Source organism: Elephas maximus, chromosome 16, assembly GCF_024166365.1.
Source record: "Elephas maximus indicus isolate mEleMax1 chromosome 16, mEleMax1 primary haplotype, whole genome shotgun sequence".
Taxonomy (NCBI): domain Eukaryota; kingdom Metazoa; phylum Chordata; class Mammalia; order Proboscidea; family Elephantidae; genus Elephas; species Elephas maximus.
The window spans coordinates 69,746,037-69,761,685 of NC_064834.1; positions in this window are offsets into that span (position 1 = coordinate 69,746,037).

The following is a 15,649-nucleotide window of genomic DNA, read 5'->3' on the forward strand; positions in this document are numbered from 1 at the left end:
ATGTCAAAGCTTTCAGGTTTCTTTGTATAAGCCTTCCTCCAGGATTCTTCCCTGCCCCCCAAATTATTCTGTCTTAGCACTGGTCAGATTCCCCTGCACTTATGTGCAGACTGTAAGCTCAAAGAGGAAAAGGGCCACGTTTGTGTTGCTCACCCCAATGCCTGGCAGACGGGAGGCTCTCCAAAAATGCTGGAGGGATGAATGAATCCCCATATAAAGATTTATTCAAGCCCTGTATAAAGGTTTATAGGGGAAGCAGTGAGTTTCTTTTACGGTGATGGGAAATTTGATATTGATTAAGGCTAATGGTTGCACGACATGATTAATGCAATTGTCACTAAGTTACACACCTGAAAAATGTGGAATTGGCAAATGTTGTTGTAAAAATTGCGTGGCATCAGACCTTGTCACCTAACCTCAGGAGGGGGAAGGAGAATCATGGTCAACATCAGCCCAAAGCTGATTCCTATGAGATAGAGGTCAGACATACCTTCGCTCTCCAACCTTTTTACCAATTCTGATGCCAACCATCCTGTCCTGTGTGGCTGCCATCTCGTGTTATAGCTCTCTTTGTCTCCCAGGTCTAGGAGGGTCTCAGCACAGGGACGCTGGGTCCAAAAGACACATCCTGCTCTTGGCTCTTCTTCTTGATGGTATTGAGGTCCCCCTTTAACCTCTTGGATCTGATTCTGTGCTCCTTAGTCATCTAGTGCTGCTATAACAGAAATACTACAAGTGGATAGCTTTAACAAAGAGAAGTTTATTCTTTCAGAGCCCAGTAGGCTAGAAGTCCGAATTCAGGGTGCTGGCTCCAGCAGAAGTTTTTCTCTGTCATCTCTGGAGGAAGTTCCTTGTCATCAGTCTTCCCTTGGTCTGGGAGCATCTCAGTGCAGGAACCTCAGGTCCAAAAGATGCACTCTGCTCCCGGCACTGCTTTCTTGGTGGAATGAGGTCCCCCTGTCTCTCTGTTTGCTTCTCTCTTTTATATCTAAAAAGAGATTGGCTTAAGATACTATCTAAGATAGTCTTGTAGATCTTGTCAATGTAACCATCACTAATCCAACTCATTACATCATAGTGGTAGGATTTACAACATATAGGAAAATCTCATCAAATGACAAAATGGTAGACAACCACATAATACTGGGAATCATGGCCTAACCAAGTTGGCATATATTTTGGGGGGACACAATTCAATCCATGACAACTCCCTTTAAGCCTGGTGGGATGGCAAAACTAAGCAATCTCCTACAGGGGTTCCATGTGCCTTGTCTGCATGGTCCCACCTCCACAAGGGTTCCATGTACCTTATTTGCATTAGCAAAACTGTCCAATCCCCTTGGTGGCCACAAGCACCTTATTTGCATTGTAGCACCCAATGAATTTTGTGGAGTTATAAGACCATAGCTAGAAGGGCCATGCTGAAGCAATTCACTGCACCACAGTTGTGTTTAGTATATTTTTACAACAATAAAAAAAGATTTATATAAGACAGCTTCCCACTTTATCTGTGGGGAGTGAAGAAAGTTTGAAATTCAATCTGTGTCATCTTTAATTCAGAAGGCATCGACCAATCCATGCAGAGCTCCCAATATACTTAAGTACCACCACACAGACATTAAAGAAGAAACAATAATATTCTTCACCCAAAGCTCCTCGTTGTGCTGCTTCTGAGCTTTCAGCTGTACCTGAACTTTTGTGGTTTTCTCAGGTAAGTGTTCAAAGATATCACGCTTTCTTATACTTAAATATTCCTCCCTTCCTCCTCATCTCACTCCCCTTTCCCTAAAAAAAAAAAAACTCCTGCTAATTCTTCAAGCCTCAGGTCAAAGGCTTACTTCTCTGCAAAGCCTTACCTGACAGCGAGGGGCCGACTTGCCCACCCTTTGACTGTGCTCTTTGTTGATGTAACCGTTAACTCCCTCACCTGGCCCATCCCTGAGCACTTTACTAAACTGCAGCCCTCTCAGGGGGAGGCTGTGTTCCACCACATCCCTCAAGCCACTGGAGCCTGGAGGCGAGATCAGCAACCAACTTGCTTTTCACACTAGCTACTTTCAGGTCATTTTCCCTCCCTTCTCCCTTAAAATTCTAACTTTGAAACTCACACCATCAGACTAGACCACCTACTATTCCCCCATATTGCAGTCCCTATAAGGACCTACTGATCCGCAGGTGTTGCCCCCTCATTCCTTGTCTCTGGCCCTGGCTCCCTGACATGCTCTCTAACACTCCTGTCATAATTATTGGTGAGGTCTGTACCATGCTCCTCCCAATATCTTGGTCTCCTCACCCTCATGATCATGTTCCCCACCTTTCCTCAGCCACTTACTCACACACACACGGGGATACCCTGGAGTCCAGATCAGGTGCAGGCCAACTTTTCCCTGTAACATTTCAGATGGTGAATGTGTCGGGCTCTGCAGGCCGAGAGGTGATGTCTTCAACTCTCTGAGGAACATTCTCATTGAAGGATAATAGTCTTTTTATATGTTATGTTTTTAAATGTAAAGACCATTCTTAGCTCAAGGACTGTACAGAAACAGGCAGCAGGCCAAGTTTGGCCTACAGTAAGGTAGTTGTTGATCCCTGCCCTGGATCTTCCAAAATCTCAATTTTAAACATCGTACTTTCCAGCCACCACCTGTCTTTAACTCTATCCCACCCCAACTCCAGCAACCCTTCTAATGAAAAAGGACTTGCAGTCCATTGACCAATTCTACTACCTTTTCACTCCTCCTCATCCCTATACCCCTGTCTTAGTTATCTAGTGCTGCTATAACAGAAATGCCACAAGTGGATGACTTTAACAAGGAAAAATTTATTCTCTCACAGTCTAGAAGGCTAGAAGTCCAAATTCAGGGTGTCAGCTCCAGGGGAAGGCTTTCTCTCTGTCAGCTCTGGGACAAGGTCCTTGTCATCAATCTTCCCTTGGTCTAGGAGCTTCTCCAAGTAGGAACCCCGGGTCCAAGAGACAGGCTTTGCTCCTGGCACTGACTTCTTGGTGGTATTAGGTCCCCCTGTCTCTCTGCTCATGTTTCTCTTTTATATTTCAAAAGAGATTGGCTTAAGACACAATCTAATCTTGTCCATGAGTCCTGCCTCATTAACATAACTGCCACTAATCCCATCTCATTAACATCATAGAGATAGGATTTACAACACAAAGGAAAATCACATCAGATGACAAAATAGTGAACAATCACGCAATACTGGGAATCATGGCCTAGCCAAATTGATACACATATTTTATGGAGACACAATTCAATCCATGACACCCCTCCACCCCCAAAGTCCTCTATTTCCTTCTTACCCAGCTTAGAGTCTATCATTTAGTCCTTTTCTTGCTCATCTCTGCTTTTATTCTACTCACCTGGCAAAACCCCAACCTTCCATGTTGCCTGTAGCCTAACATCGCTTGAGAAAAATGCACAGCTCCATGTTGACTGGTCTCAACTTAGATTCATGATCACAAACCTCAGAAAGCATCCTGTTGCTGCTCAGCCACCCAACCACACTTCTCTAGGCCACTTTCCCACTCTCCCAGATGATTATCCCATACTTTTTCCTCTCTCCCCAAGCCTCTACTAACACCTCCTTTTTCTGCTTTTACTCTCTGCTGATGCCCTCATTTTCTATAACCTGGCAGCAACACTAGGCAATTAGATATGAACTTCCACTCTTTGCCCTCTACCCACGCACCTGTATCTGTACTCCATCCTCTGCTTTCCTCCTGTTACTCTGCAGTCTGTGCTCCCAGCTAACCAAAAAACTAAACGCATTGCTGTCAATTCAGTTCTAACTCATAGCAACCCTAAAGGAAGAGTAGAACTGCCCTGTGGGGTTTCCAAGGAGTGGCTGGTGGATTCTAAGCCACTGCACCACAGGCCTCTGCTCCTAGCTAAAGCCACCCCTGTCTACCAATGCGCTAAATTCCATCCCCTCGTACACACGTGGGGGAATGACTTATCCTCCTGGAAATACTTTCTTCACTTGGCTTCCAAGGTCACACTATCTTGATTTTCGTCCTACCTCTCTGATTCCTCCTTTTCAGACTCAGCTGGTGTCTCCTCATCTCTCTGTCCACTAAGGTTGAAATGAACCAGGGTATAGACCTTGGGCTTCTCTTCTCTAACTACACTTGTCTCTTGGTGCTAGCTCATGGCTTTAGAAATCATGTCTATGTTTATGATTTCCAAAGTTGCACCTCTAGCTCCTGACCTTCCACCGAAAACAGCTAGTCTCACATTCAGATGCCTACTTGACACACCTATTAAATGTTTACTGCACTACATAAACCCAACCTGCCCAAAGCCAGACTCTGGGTCTCCTCCTCCTCCAACCTGCTCCTCCTGTCTTCTTCCCCTAATAGTGGAAGAATTAGTTGAAACTCCACTCTTCCTGTTGTTCAGGTCATAAATATCGGAGACCTTGACTCCTCTTTTTCTGTCATGTCCCCACATCCAATCAATTCATCAACAAATCCTTTACCACCTCCACAACTACCACCGTGGTCCACCATCACTTCTCATCTGGTGTATATAACCTGCTAACTTGTCTTCCTTTTTGTATCTTGGCTTCCTTCTCTTTACTCTCCACCCAACAATCAGGGGGATCCTTTTACAACAAAAGTGAGCTCATATCATTCCACTGCTCAAAACTCTCCTGTGGCTCACCAACTCACTCAGAGAGAGTCAAAGTCCTTGCAATGTCCCCTCCCTCTAACCCGTCCCTGGTAACCACTAATAAACTCTGGTTTCTATGCACTTGCCAGAAACCCTGGTGGCATAGTGGTTAAGGACTACAGCTGCTAACAAAAGGGCCGGCGGTTCGAATCCACCAGGCGCTCCTTAGAAACTCTATAGGACAGTTCTACTCTGTCCTATAGGGTCACTATGAGTTGGAATTAACTCGACAGCAATGAGGTTTTTTTTTTGGTTATGCACTTGCCTATTCTCGATATTTCACATAAATGAAATAATACACCATTTGTCCTTTTGTGACTGATTTAGTTCACTTACCATGTTTTCAAGGTTTCTCCATGTTGTAGCATGTATCAGGACTTCATTTCTCTTTATGGCTGAGTAATATTCCATTGTATGTATAAACATTTTGTTTTATCCATTCACCTGCTGATGGACACTTGGATTGTTTCCACCTTTGGGCTATATCGAATACTGTTGCAGTGAACATTGGTTACAAGTATCTGTTTGCATTTCTACTTTCAATTATTTTGGGTAGGAGTGGAATTGCTGGATTATGAATTTTAAAATCTGTTCTAATTTATACTTTTTAAATAAAAATCACTGGAAAACAAAACAAAAAAAGTTCTTACAATGACTTGCAAGGCCCCACACAATCCCTCCACCCCACCGCCACCAACGTCACCTCCTCAATGCGGTCTTCCTCACCTCTTTAAAGTAAGGTTTGCCTCCCTTCCTCCTTGCTTCCTAGCTCCCCTCCCTTCTTTATCTTCCTCCATGGCATTTATCACCATCTGCCCCTCATATGTTTATGAGTTTACTTCCTTGTTGTCTACCCCTCTAGAATATAATAAGCTTGATGAGGGCAAGGATCTCCATCTATTTTGCTCACTGCTGTATCTGGCACCTGCAACAGTGCCTGGCACATAGTAAGTCCTCAATAAATATTTGTTAAATAAATGACTAAATTAATTAATTAAAGCAAGTCTCCTATTGTAACTGCCCATCTGCATCTTGGTCTCTTCTACGACACTGGAAGTCCCTTGAAGGTAGTGATCGGGACAATTCATCTTTGTGTCATTGTCCTGTGGACAGTGCCTGGCACAATGTCAACACCCAGAAAGTGTTTATTCAATGTATGTTTCAGAGAACGTTGGTGATTCCAAGTGTGTGATAACAAACAAGATCCAAAACCTGACAGGCTTGCGTGCTTCACCATGAAAGTGTCCAAGTGGGGTTGGAAATCTTGGCAACCTGCATTCTGCCTATGACAGGCAGCTCTCAGTAGACCTTTGGGTTCTGCACATTTAAAGCAGGAAAATCAGAATGCAGAATAAGTTGAGTGTGTTTTTAGCAGGAACATGTCCTGGCAGCATTTATTGCTTATTGAAAGAAATGCCTCTCTGACCCTGCCATCTTTACCTGCTTATATTACCCATCAAACTCCAAGAGAAGGCTGAGGGGAAGAAGAGAAGCAAATTTGTGGCAAATGGCATGCACACACACGCCGCTGTTGGCATGCCATGGAGCCCAACTCCTGCGTGGGGACGTAGGAGACTGTGCCCAAAGCTACAGGGCCAAGAAAGCAGACTGAGTAAGACACTGTGCATAGAGGTTTTGGGTGTGGTTTGAAAACAAGCTTCCCTGTTAAATGTGTTAAACATGATTAGAAGGAAACCTGGAACCCCAGGGTGTAGGCTTTCTTTTTGGGGGTGTCGATATTAGATAACCTTCACATGTACCTTTTCATTGTATTACCTTCTCATGGAGCAGCTTTAATGTCACCTCCCCAGAGAGCCCTTTCCTACCACTTAATCTTTAGACCACCCTACTTTAGTTCTCTGTAGGAGCCCTGGTGGCACAGTGGTTAAGAGCTACAGCTGCTAACCAAAAGGTCAGCAGTTCAAATCCACCAGCTGCTCCTTGGAAACCCCATGGGGCAGTTCTCCTCTGGCACAGAGTTGGAATCAACTTGACATCAATGGGTTTTTTTTTTTTTAACAGGTAGAGTACTCATCACTGATAGTTTTCTTTTTTCCTTAGTTGCTATCTGTCCCACCCAACTAAATGGTTAGTTTAAGAGGCCAATTCTTTCAGTTCCCCCCTATATCTCCAACTTCTGGAACTATGCCTGGCACAGAGCAGGCACTCCATAAACATGATACATGAATCAATAAGTCAAGGAATGAAGGCTATGGTAGGCAAAATTCTGAGATGTTCCCCAAGATTCTTACCTCCTGGTGTACATACCCTGTGACTGTGAATATGATGAGCTGTCACTCCGTGGTCAGGTTACACTATACGGCACAGCTAAAGGGGAGATTATCCAGGGGGACCTGACCTAATCACACAGGCCCTTTAGATCTGCGTGTAGAGGTCATAAAGGAAGTAAGAAGGTCAAAGCATGTGAGGGGTCCACATGGTAAGGAACTGCGAGCTGCCTCTAGGAAATTGGAGGGGCCCCCCCAGCCAACAGCCAGCAAGGAAATGGGCCCTTGGTCCTACAATCACAAGACACTGAATTCTGCCAACCACCTGAATGAGTGGATTCTTCTCCAGAGCCTACAGGAAGGAATGCAGCCTGGCCAGCCCCTAGATTTCAGCCTAGCAAGACCCTGAGCAGAGAACCCAGCCACACAGTGCCCAGATTAATGATCTACAGAGCAGTGCGCTAATAAACGGGTGTTGTTTTAAGCCATTAAGTTTTGGGATAATTTGTTCCTCGGCAATAGGAGACTAATCCAGAGACCTTTATAATTTTTTCCATATTAGCTCTTAGGGAAATGAGTGATACACTAGTGAAGTCTAAAAATTTAAAGCAACCAAGGGAGGAAAAAAGCAAGACTGTTTAAGGTTTAACTATACAAATGTAGACCACTCAGGCAAAAACCACACATGCGACTCTGAATCTAAGTTGTAGTCACATCCGTCTTTTTAGGACTAAGGTGTGCATTTCATTTCTTAGGGAAATAGGATTATAAATAGGTCTGATATCATTCTCCTCCCCCGCGTGCCTGTCAGTTTGTCGTACTGTGGGGGCTTGTGTGCGGCTGTGTTGCTGGAAGCTATGCCACCGGAATTCAAACACCAGCAGGGTCACCCATGGTGGACAGGTTTCAGCTGAGCTTCCAGACTAAGACAGACTAGGAAGAAGGACCTGGCGGTCTACTTCTAAAAAGAATTAGCCAGTGAAAACTTTATGAACAGCAGTGAAACATTGTCTGACATAGCGGCTGAAGATGAGCCCCTCAGATTGGAAGGCACTCAAAAGACACAGTGGCTGCAACAATGTGCTCAAGCATAAAAATTGTGAGGATGATGCAGGACTGGGCAGTGTTTCGTTCTGCCTTACATAGGGTTGCTACGAGTTGAAATCAACTCCACAGCACCTAACAAGTATGCCAGATTTGGACTCAGATGTAGCTTCAACTCCAGCTTTGCCATGTACTGTCCGTATAACCTTGGGCAAGTAACTCCATCTCTCTGAGCCTCAGTTTTATCATAGGTAAAATAGCCATGATAAGGTTGGGGTTTAAATAAGATAATATACTTAGAGCTCTTAGCATAATCTCTGATACATAATAAACTCTCTAGAAATCCATTTTCACAAGTAAGCATATTGTTGCTGTTGTTAGGGGCTGTCAGGTCAATTTCAACTCAATGACCCCTTGTGACAGGGTAGAACTCCCCATAGAGTTTCCTAGGCTGCAATCTTTATGGGAAGGCTTGGTGATGCAGTGGTTACCACCCAGCTGGTAATTGAAAGATCAGCTGTTTGAATCCACCAGCTGCTCCATAGGAGAAAGATGTGGCAGTCTGCTTCCATAAATATTAACAGCTTTGGAAACTCTATGAGGCCATTCTAGGAACCGTCTTGACAGCAATAGGTTTGGCTTTTGGAATTTTAGGAAAACAGATCTCTGGTCTTTTCTCCTGCAGAGTTGCTGGGTGGGTTTGAACCACCAGCCTTTTGGTTAGCAGCCAATCACTTAACCATTTGTGCCATCAGGGCACCTATATGCACATAAAAAAAAAAAATGGGACAAAATAATGACTGCATGAATATTCTTAGCTTCTTTTTGCCCCCTCGAGTGCTGAAATATTCTGATAATGACTTTCCCTTTGCCTCCCCCATTTTCTCCACCTCCTTTATTTGGTATATGGGGTAATTAGTTGGGATCATGGCTGGAGAAGTTCAGTGGAAGATTCAAGTAGGACAGGGCTGAGATAAGAGAAAGGGAGAATAGAAGTATAAAGATATGCAGATGGGAAGGAAAAGAAAAGAGGAGAGAAGATGATGGCAACAGGAAGAGTTATTGGTAAGGAGGACAGAGAGATTGCAGGGCCCATACTGGCTGAATGAGAGAGAAAGTTTAAAAAAATATAGGGGCAGTCCATACTCATATAAATAAATGAGGTAGAATAGGCATCTCCCATGCAGAAGAATTCCAAATAATTATGTTGGAATAAGTTATGGAGCATATTTCCCTGCTCTGTAAGCATGGGCTGGGCGTAGTAACTTCCTTCCAAAGTGTATAGTATGGAAAGGGGGGAAAGAGCAACTTTACAGTGGAGAAACCTGACAAACACCACCTCATCCAGGTGATCAAGGTTAATGCATGATGTCCCCTTGATGTGATATAATGAAAAGGGCACTTTTCCTCTGTGGTTATCCTCTCAAAAACCTATAACTCAGTCTAATCATGAAAAAAGCATCAGGCAAATCCCAATTGACGGACAGTCTACAAAATACCTGACAAGTCCTCTTCAAACCTGTCGAGGTCATCAAAAACAAGGAAAGTCTGCGAAACTGTCATAGTGAAGAGGAGCCTCAGGTGACATGACAACTAAATGTCATGTGGGTGGGATCCTGGAACAGAAAAAAGGACAAAAGGAAAACTGAAGAAATCTGAATAAAGCATAAAAAAAAAAAATTGCTGTCGAGTCAATTCTGACTCACAGCAACCCTATAGAACAGAGTAGAACTGCCCTATAGGGTTCCCAAGGAGCAGCTGGTAGATATGAACAGCTGACCTTTTGGTTAGGAACCTTAGCTGGCAGTAGCTCTTAACCACTGTGCCACCAGGGCTCAGAATAAAGTATGGACTTTGTATCAGTTTTGGTTAATTAATTGTAATAAATGAGCCACGCTAATGTAAGATGTTAACAAAGGAGAACCTGGATGTGGGGTGTATGAGAACTCTCTGTACTTTCTTTGCAACTATTCTGTAAATCTACAACTACTCTAAACTAAACTGTTTATTCTATGGGTGGAGGGAGATTTTGAGACATCATTGTAGGTAATGAATTTTATCTCTTTAATGTTCTTTGAAAACTGCAAGAGAGGATCAGAATTATTTTTAATTACATTTTTTTTTTCTTGCTGAACTGTTGCAACGCAGCTGCAAGGTTGGGCATCATGGGGCCTGGAATCTACTCAGGTTCCGATACCAGCACCCTGAAACTCAGGAGAATGCAAAAAGAGCAACCTCCTCTTGGGAACATGCTAGCAGCCTCGCTTGTCCTGGGAGCCAGTTAACTGTCAGGGCAGCTGACTGAAGTGCCTTCCAGAAGCAACCTTCTGAGCCCCAGGCTGAGCCTGGAATCCCTCAAAAGAGCTCTGGCCCTATTGGTTCTCTTGGCTGACATCAACCTCATCTCTGATTAAATCCAACCATGGAGAAAAAGATGAAAAAGAAGACGCACATTTGGCTCACAGCGACCCGGGAATTAGAACATCGGCGGAAGATGATGGGGTCCATTGTCCATGTGCCCAGATTGGGCATTTTCCAAGTCTGCATCAGTGCCAACAGCCTCTAACTCCTTTCATGGGGAGTAAGGAACAAGCAGGCTGTGCAGAAAGGATCTACACAGAGGATCTAAGACTGCTGTTCTCAGAAAAGCCTGCTACGAGGATGTCCCTTGGTGGTGTCTGGGAACTTGGACTTCGGGAGTGTTCCCACTATTCCGGAAGTGATAAGAGTGGCTCACTGAACCTAAATTGTTTGTACCAGCAATGTGGTTTATGCTAAATACCGGCTTTCCTTCCGGGAGTCTGCAGTTTTGGTATGTGTCAGGCAGTGTGTGCCTACATGACTGAAAAAAAAAAAATTTTTTTTTTTTTTTTTTTGATGACTAGCCCCCAATAAAATCCCTGGGCACTGAGACTGTAATGAGCTTCCTTGGTTGATAACATTTCACTCACGCTGTCACAGTTCATTGCCGAGAAAATTAAGCTTGTCGTGTATGACTCCAACAAGAGGGAACTCTGGAAGCTTGTGCCTGGTTTCCTGTGGATTCACCCTGTGTGACCTTTCTCTTTGCGGGTCTTGCTTTGTATCCTTTCGCTGTAATAAATCATAGCTGTGAGTATGGTTATGTGCTGAATCCTCCTAGAGAATCATCAAATCTGGGAGTGGTCTTAGGGACGCCCACACAAGGCTATCCTTAAGTATACGGTTGGCACAATGACTTTTCCTGATTCAAAACTTTCTTGAGGGAGGCACAGAGGAAAGTATGATGATAGCTCCATTTGACCCCCGAGGAAATAAGCACAGAGAAGACAGGCAGCATAAGTGAGATGTCGAAGCTAAGGCAGGCAGAGTTGGGATTTGAACTCAGGTCTGTCTGTTCCGGGCCCCAGTTCCATCTGTCTGACAGCCAGCAGTCAGTCCCATTGCTAAAGTTTGGGAATGCCCCTCCTGCCCCTCCCTCCACCTTCTGCTCCTTCCCATCCCTCTGTGAACCTGTCTGGCAGGTCTGGCAGTAAGTACAAAGTGGTGAAACAGGAAGGAGGTTGAAAGGAGGCGTCTATTCCAGTCATTCCCCCCTCCCTTCCCAGACATAACCTCTCCATCCCCATCCTCCATTCCACCCCCTCAGAGCCTGACCACAGTCTTTACTGTCCTTCCTTTCCCTGCATCCACCATCTCCCTCCAGTCCTTTGTTTTATTACCTACCTGTCATCAACTTCAGCCTCATTTGTTTACTGTATGCCTCCTGTGTGCCAGAGACAAAGATGGGCTTGGTTACATGGGGCTGTTCCCTAACTCATTCACTGAGGAAAATATTTAGCGTGCCTACCACAAAAAAACCACAGGGCCAGAGCCCTGGTGGCGCAGTGGTTAAGAGCTTGGCTGCTAACCAAAAGGTCGGCAGTTCAAATCCACAGGGAACCAGCACCTAACAGTAACAATACCACGGTGTCAGGGACTGCCTGAAACTCCAGCATGCAGACAGCACACGGAGCAAGACAGGCCAATAAACCTAGGACACTCATCCTGTCCCATCTCTGAGACTTTTCGTCTTTTTTTTTTTTTTATCTCAAGTTTGGATCTCTCCAGTCATGCGGCTCCTCCCTCCCCCTTTCTCTTTTCCCACCTGATTAAGAGATTGTTACAGGCCAGAATGCTGCTTTGGTTATCTCTGCATCTATCTTCCCAGGCTTTAGCCTACCTCACAATTTGTTTGCAAATGTCTCCACACCTAGAAACGGAAATTGAGTTTTACTGATCCTACAGTCTTGCTGGGGAGCCCTGGTGGCAGAGTGGTTAAGAGCTTGGCTGCTACCCAAAAGTTTGGCAGTTCAAATCCACCAGCTGGTCCTGGGAAACCCTATGGGGCAGACGGTGGAGCATGCCCAGAGGTGGTGGAGTGAGAGGGGGCAGCCACCACCACCTCCACAGCCCCATCAGAGGACGGGAGCCTGAGGAAGAGGACATGGAGGGGGCGGCAGGGAGGAAGGCGAGGAGGGGACAGTGGCATTGGGGGAGCAGCTGCTGAGCTTTCTGACTAGGCTGCCCCTGCCCCCCCCCCCACTCCCCTTCAGCCTGGACTGCAACACCCTGGACTTCAACCCAGACCTGCCACCCCCTTCAGGCACATCGCACTTGGAGTTCCTAGACTACTGCACCCATGAAGTAACTGAGATGATCGCTGGGGACTGTCACCCATCTAGTATTACCTACCTGGTTTTAATCTATGAAGGCCACCATCAACCAGGCGTGCACGCCCCCCAAACCAGCTGTTTACATGTCATTGTTAGGTGCCATGGAATCGGTTCCGAATCATATCGACCCTATGTACAAAAAACCAAACACTGCTGGGCCCTGCGCCATCCTCACAATCATCGTTATGTTTGAGCCCATTGTGGCAGCCACTGGGTCAATCCATCTCCTTGAGGGTCTTCCTCCTTTTCTTGGACCCTCTACTTTACCAAGTGTGATGTCCTTCTCCAGGAACTGACCCTCCTGACAACATGTCCAAAGTACGTGGGATGAATTCTTGTCATCTTCGCTTCTAAGGAGCTTTCTGGCTGTATTTCTTCTAAGACAGATTTGTTTGTTCTTCTGGCAGCCTATGGTATATTCAATATTCTTTGCCAACACCATAATTCAAAGGTGTCAGTTCTTCTTCGGTCTTCCTTATTCATTGTCCAGCTTTCCCATGCATACTTTGCATGCTACTTACATACACAAACGCTATTTTCCCTTTTCACCTTTTTTCATAAAAGCGAAATTCTCTTTGTGTTTCTTTTGTACCAAAAGCAGCTACTAATGTAGGTCTTTGGAGCCCTGGTGGCACAGTGGTTAAGCATTCACCTGCTAACCAAAAGGTTGGCAGTTCAAATCCGCCAGCCACTCCTTGGAAACGCTATCAGGCAGTTCTACACTGTCCTACAGGGTCGCTATGGAATCAACTGTAGGGAAACTGGTTTGGCTTTTTTGGTTAACATAGGTCTTTAGTAAAAGTGAAGTGGAGTAAGCCTAACTTTCGGACAGTGGGGAAAACCTGTACTTGAAATAACGAAAATATCTTTTAAATACAATATTGGAAAACCCGAAAAGGGTTTTTGCTGGTGGATTCAGACTGCCAACATTTTGGTTAGCAGCCAAGATCTTAACCACTTTGCCACCAGGGCTCCACATATATATGATACACATATATTTTCAATATATACACATATATAAAATATATATGATATATATATGTGTATGTGCTTATGTGTGTTGTGTGCCATCAAGTCAATTCCAATTCATGGCAAACCTATGTAACAGGGTAGAACTGCCCCATAGCTGAAATCTTTACAGGAGCAGATTGCCAGGTCTTTTCTCCTGCAGAGTGGCTGTTGGGCTCAAACTGCCAACTGTTTAACCACTGAGCCATCAGGGCTCCGACTGTGCCACCAGGGCTCCATATATATATGGATATATATATAAACATGTATATATATGTATGTTTATATACTTATGCACCCACAATACCAACTATATTATGTATAAATATAAATATATAAACCAAAAAACCAAACCCACTGCCATCAAGTGGATTGCAACTCATAGTGACCCTGTAGAGTTTCCAAGGCTGGAAGGAGACTGCCACATCTTTCTCCCTTGGAGAGGCTGGTGGGTTCCAACTACCCACCTTATGGTTAGCAACCAAACACTTTAACCACTGTGTCACCAGGGCTCCTTTACATGTAAAGTATATTATAAAATCAGCATTTACATATTATGTAACAGTTATACATTATAATATTTATTATATATAATATTATATAATATTTGTATATAACCTATATATATAACCCAACCATAACCTACTGCTGTCGAGTCGATTCCAACTCATAGCGACCCTATAGGACAGAATAGAACTGCTCCATAGAGTTCCCAGAGAGCGCCTGGTGGACTCGAACTGCTGACTTTTTGGTTAGCAGCTATAGCTCTTAACCACTACACCACCAATGTTTCCGTAAGTATATACAGGAGATAAATATATATATAACATGTATATACATACATACATACACATGTATAAACATGTATGTACATATATATATACACACATAGGTTGCGGCAGTACATAACAGGGAACTGCTAGAAATTCAAGCTGGATTCAGAAGAGGACATGGAAGAAGGGATATCATTACTGATGTCAAAGGTATCCTGGCTGAAAGTAGAGAATACCAGAAAGATGTTTACCTGTGTTTTATTGACTATGCAATTTTTTTTTAATTTTAATTTTTGTGTGTGTGTGCTTTAAGTGAAAGTCTACAGTTCAAGTTAGTTTCATACCAAAATTTTTATACATATTGTTATGTGATCCCAGTTGCTATCCCTATAATATGTCAGCAGACTCCTCCTTGGAGTGTCCATTCAACCAGCTCCTGTCCCTTTCCACCTTCTCATCTCACCTCTGGATAGGAGCTGTCCGTTTAGTCTCATGTATCTACTTGAACTAAGAAGCACACTCTTCACAAGTATCACTCCATGTCTTACAGTCCAGTCTAATCTTTGTCTGAAGAGTTGGCTCTGGGAATCACCCTAGCTCTGGGTTAACAGAGAGTCCAGGGGCCATGTCTTCTGGGTTTCCTCCAGTCTCAGTCAGACCATTAAGTCTGGTCTTTTTGCTAGAATTTGAGTTCTGCACCCCACTTTTTTCCTGCTCTGTCAGGGACTCTCTTTTGTGTTCCCTATCAGAGCAGTCATTGGTGGTAGTAGTCTCCTGGTCTCAGGCTGATGGAGTTTCTGGTTTATGTGGCCCTTTTTCTTTCTTAGGTGTTTGTATCTTTGTATCTTTGGTGTTTTTCATCCTCCTTTGCCTCAAGTGGGTTGGGACCAAATGATGCATCTTAGATGGCTGCTCACTAGCTTTTAAGACCCCAAGTGCCAGTCACCTAAGTGGGAGGCTATGCAAAGGCTTTCCACTGTGTGGATCATAATAAATTATGGATAACATTGCAAAGAATGGGAATTCCAGGACACTTAATTGTGGCATGAGGAACCTGTACATAGATCAAGAGACAGTCATTCGAACAGAACAAGGGGATACTGAGTGGTTTAAAATCAGGAAAGGTATGCATCAGGGTTGTATCCTTTCATTATACCTATTCAATCTGTATGCTTAGCAAATAATCTGAGAAGCTGGACTATCTGAAGAAGAACATG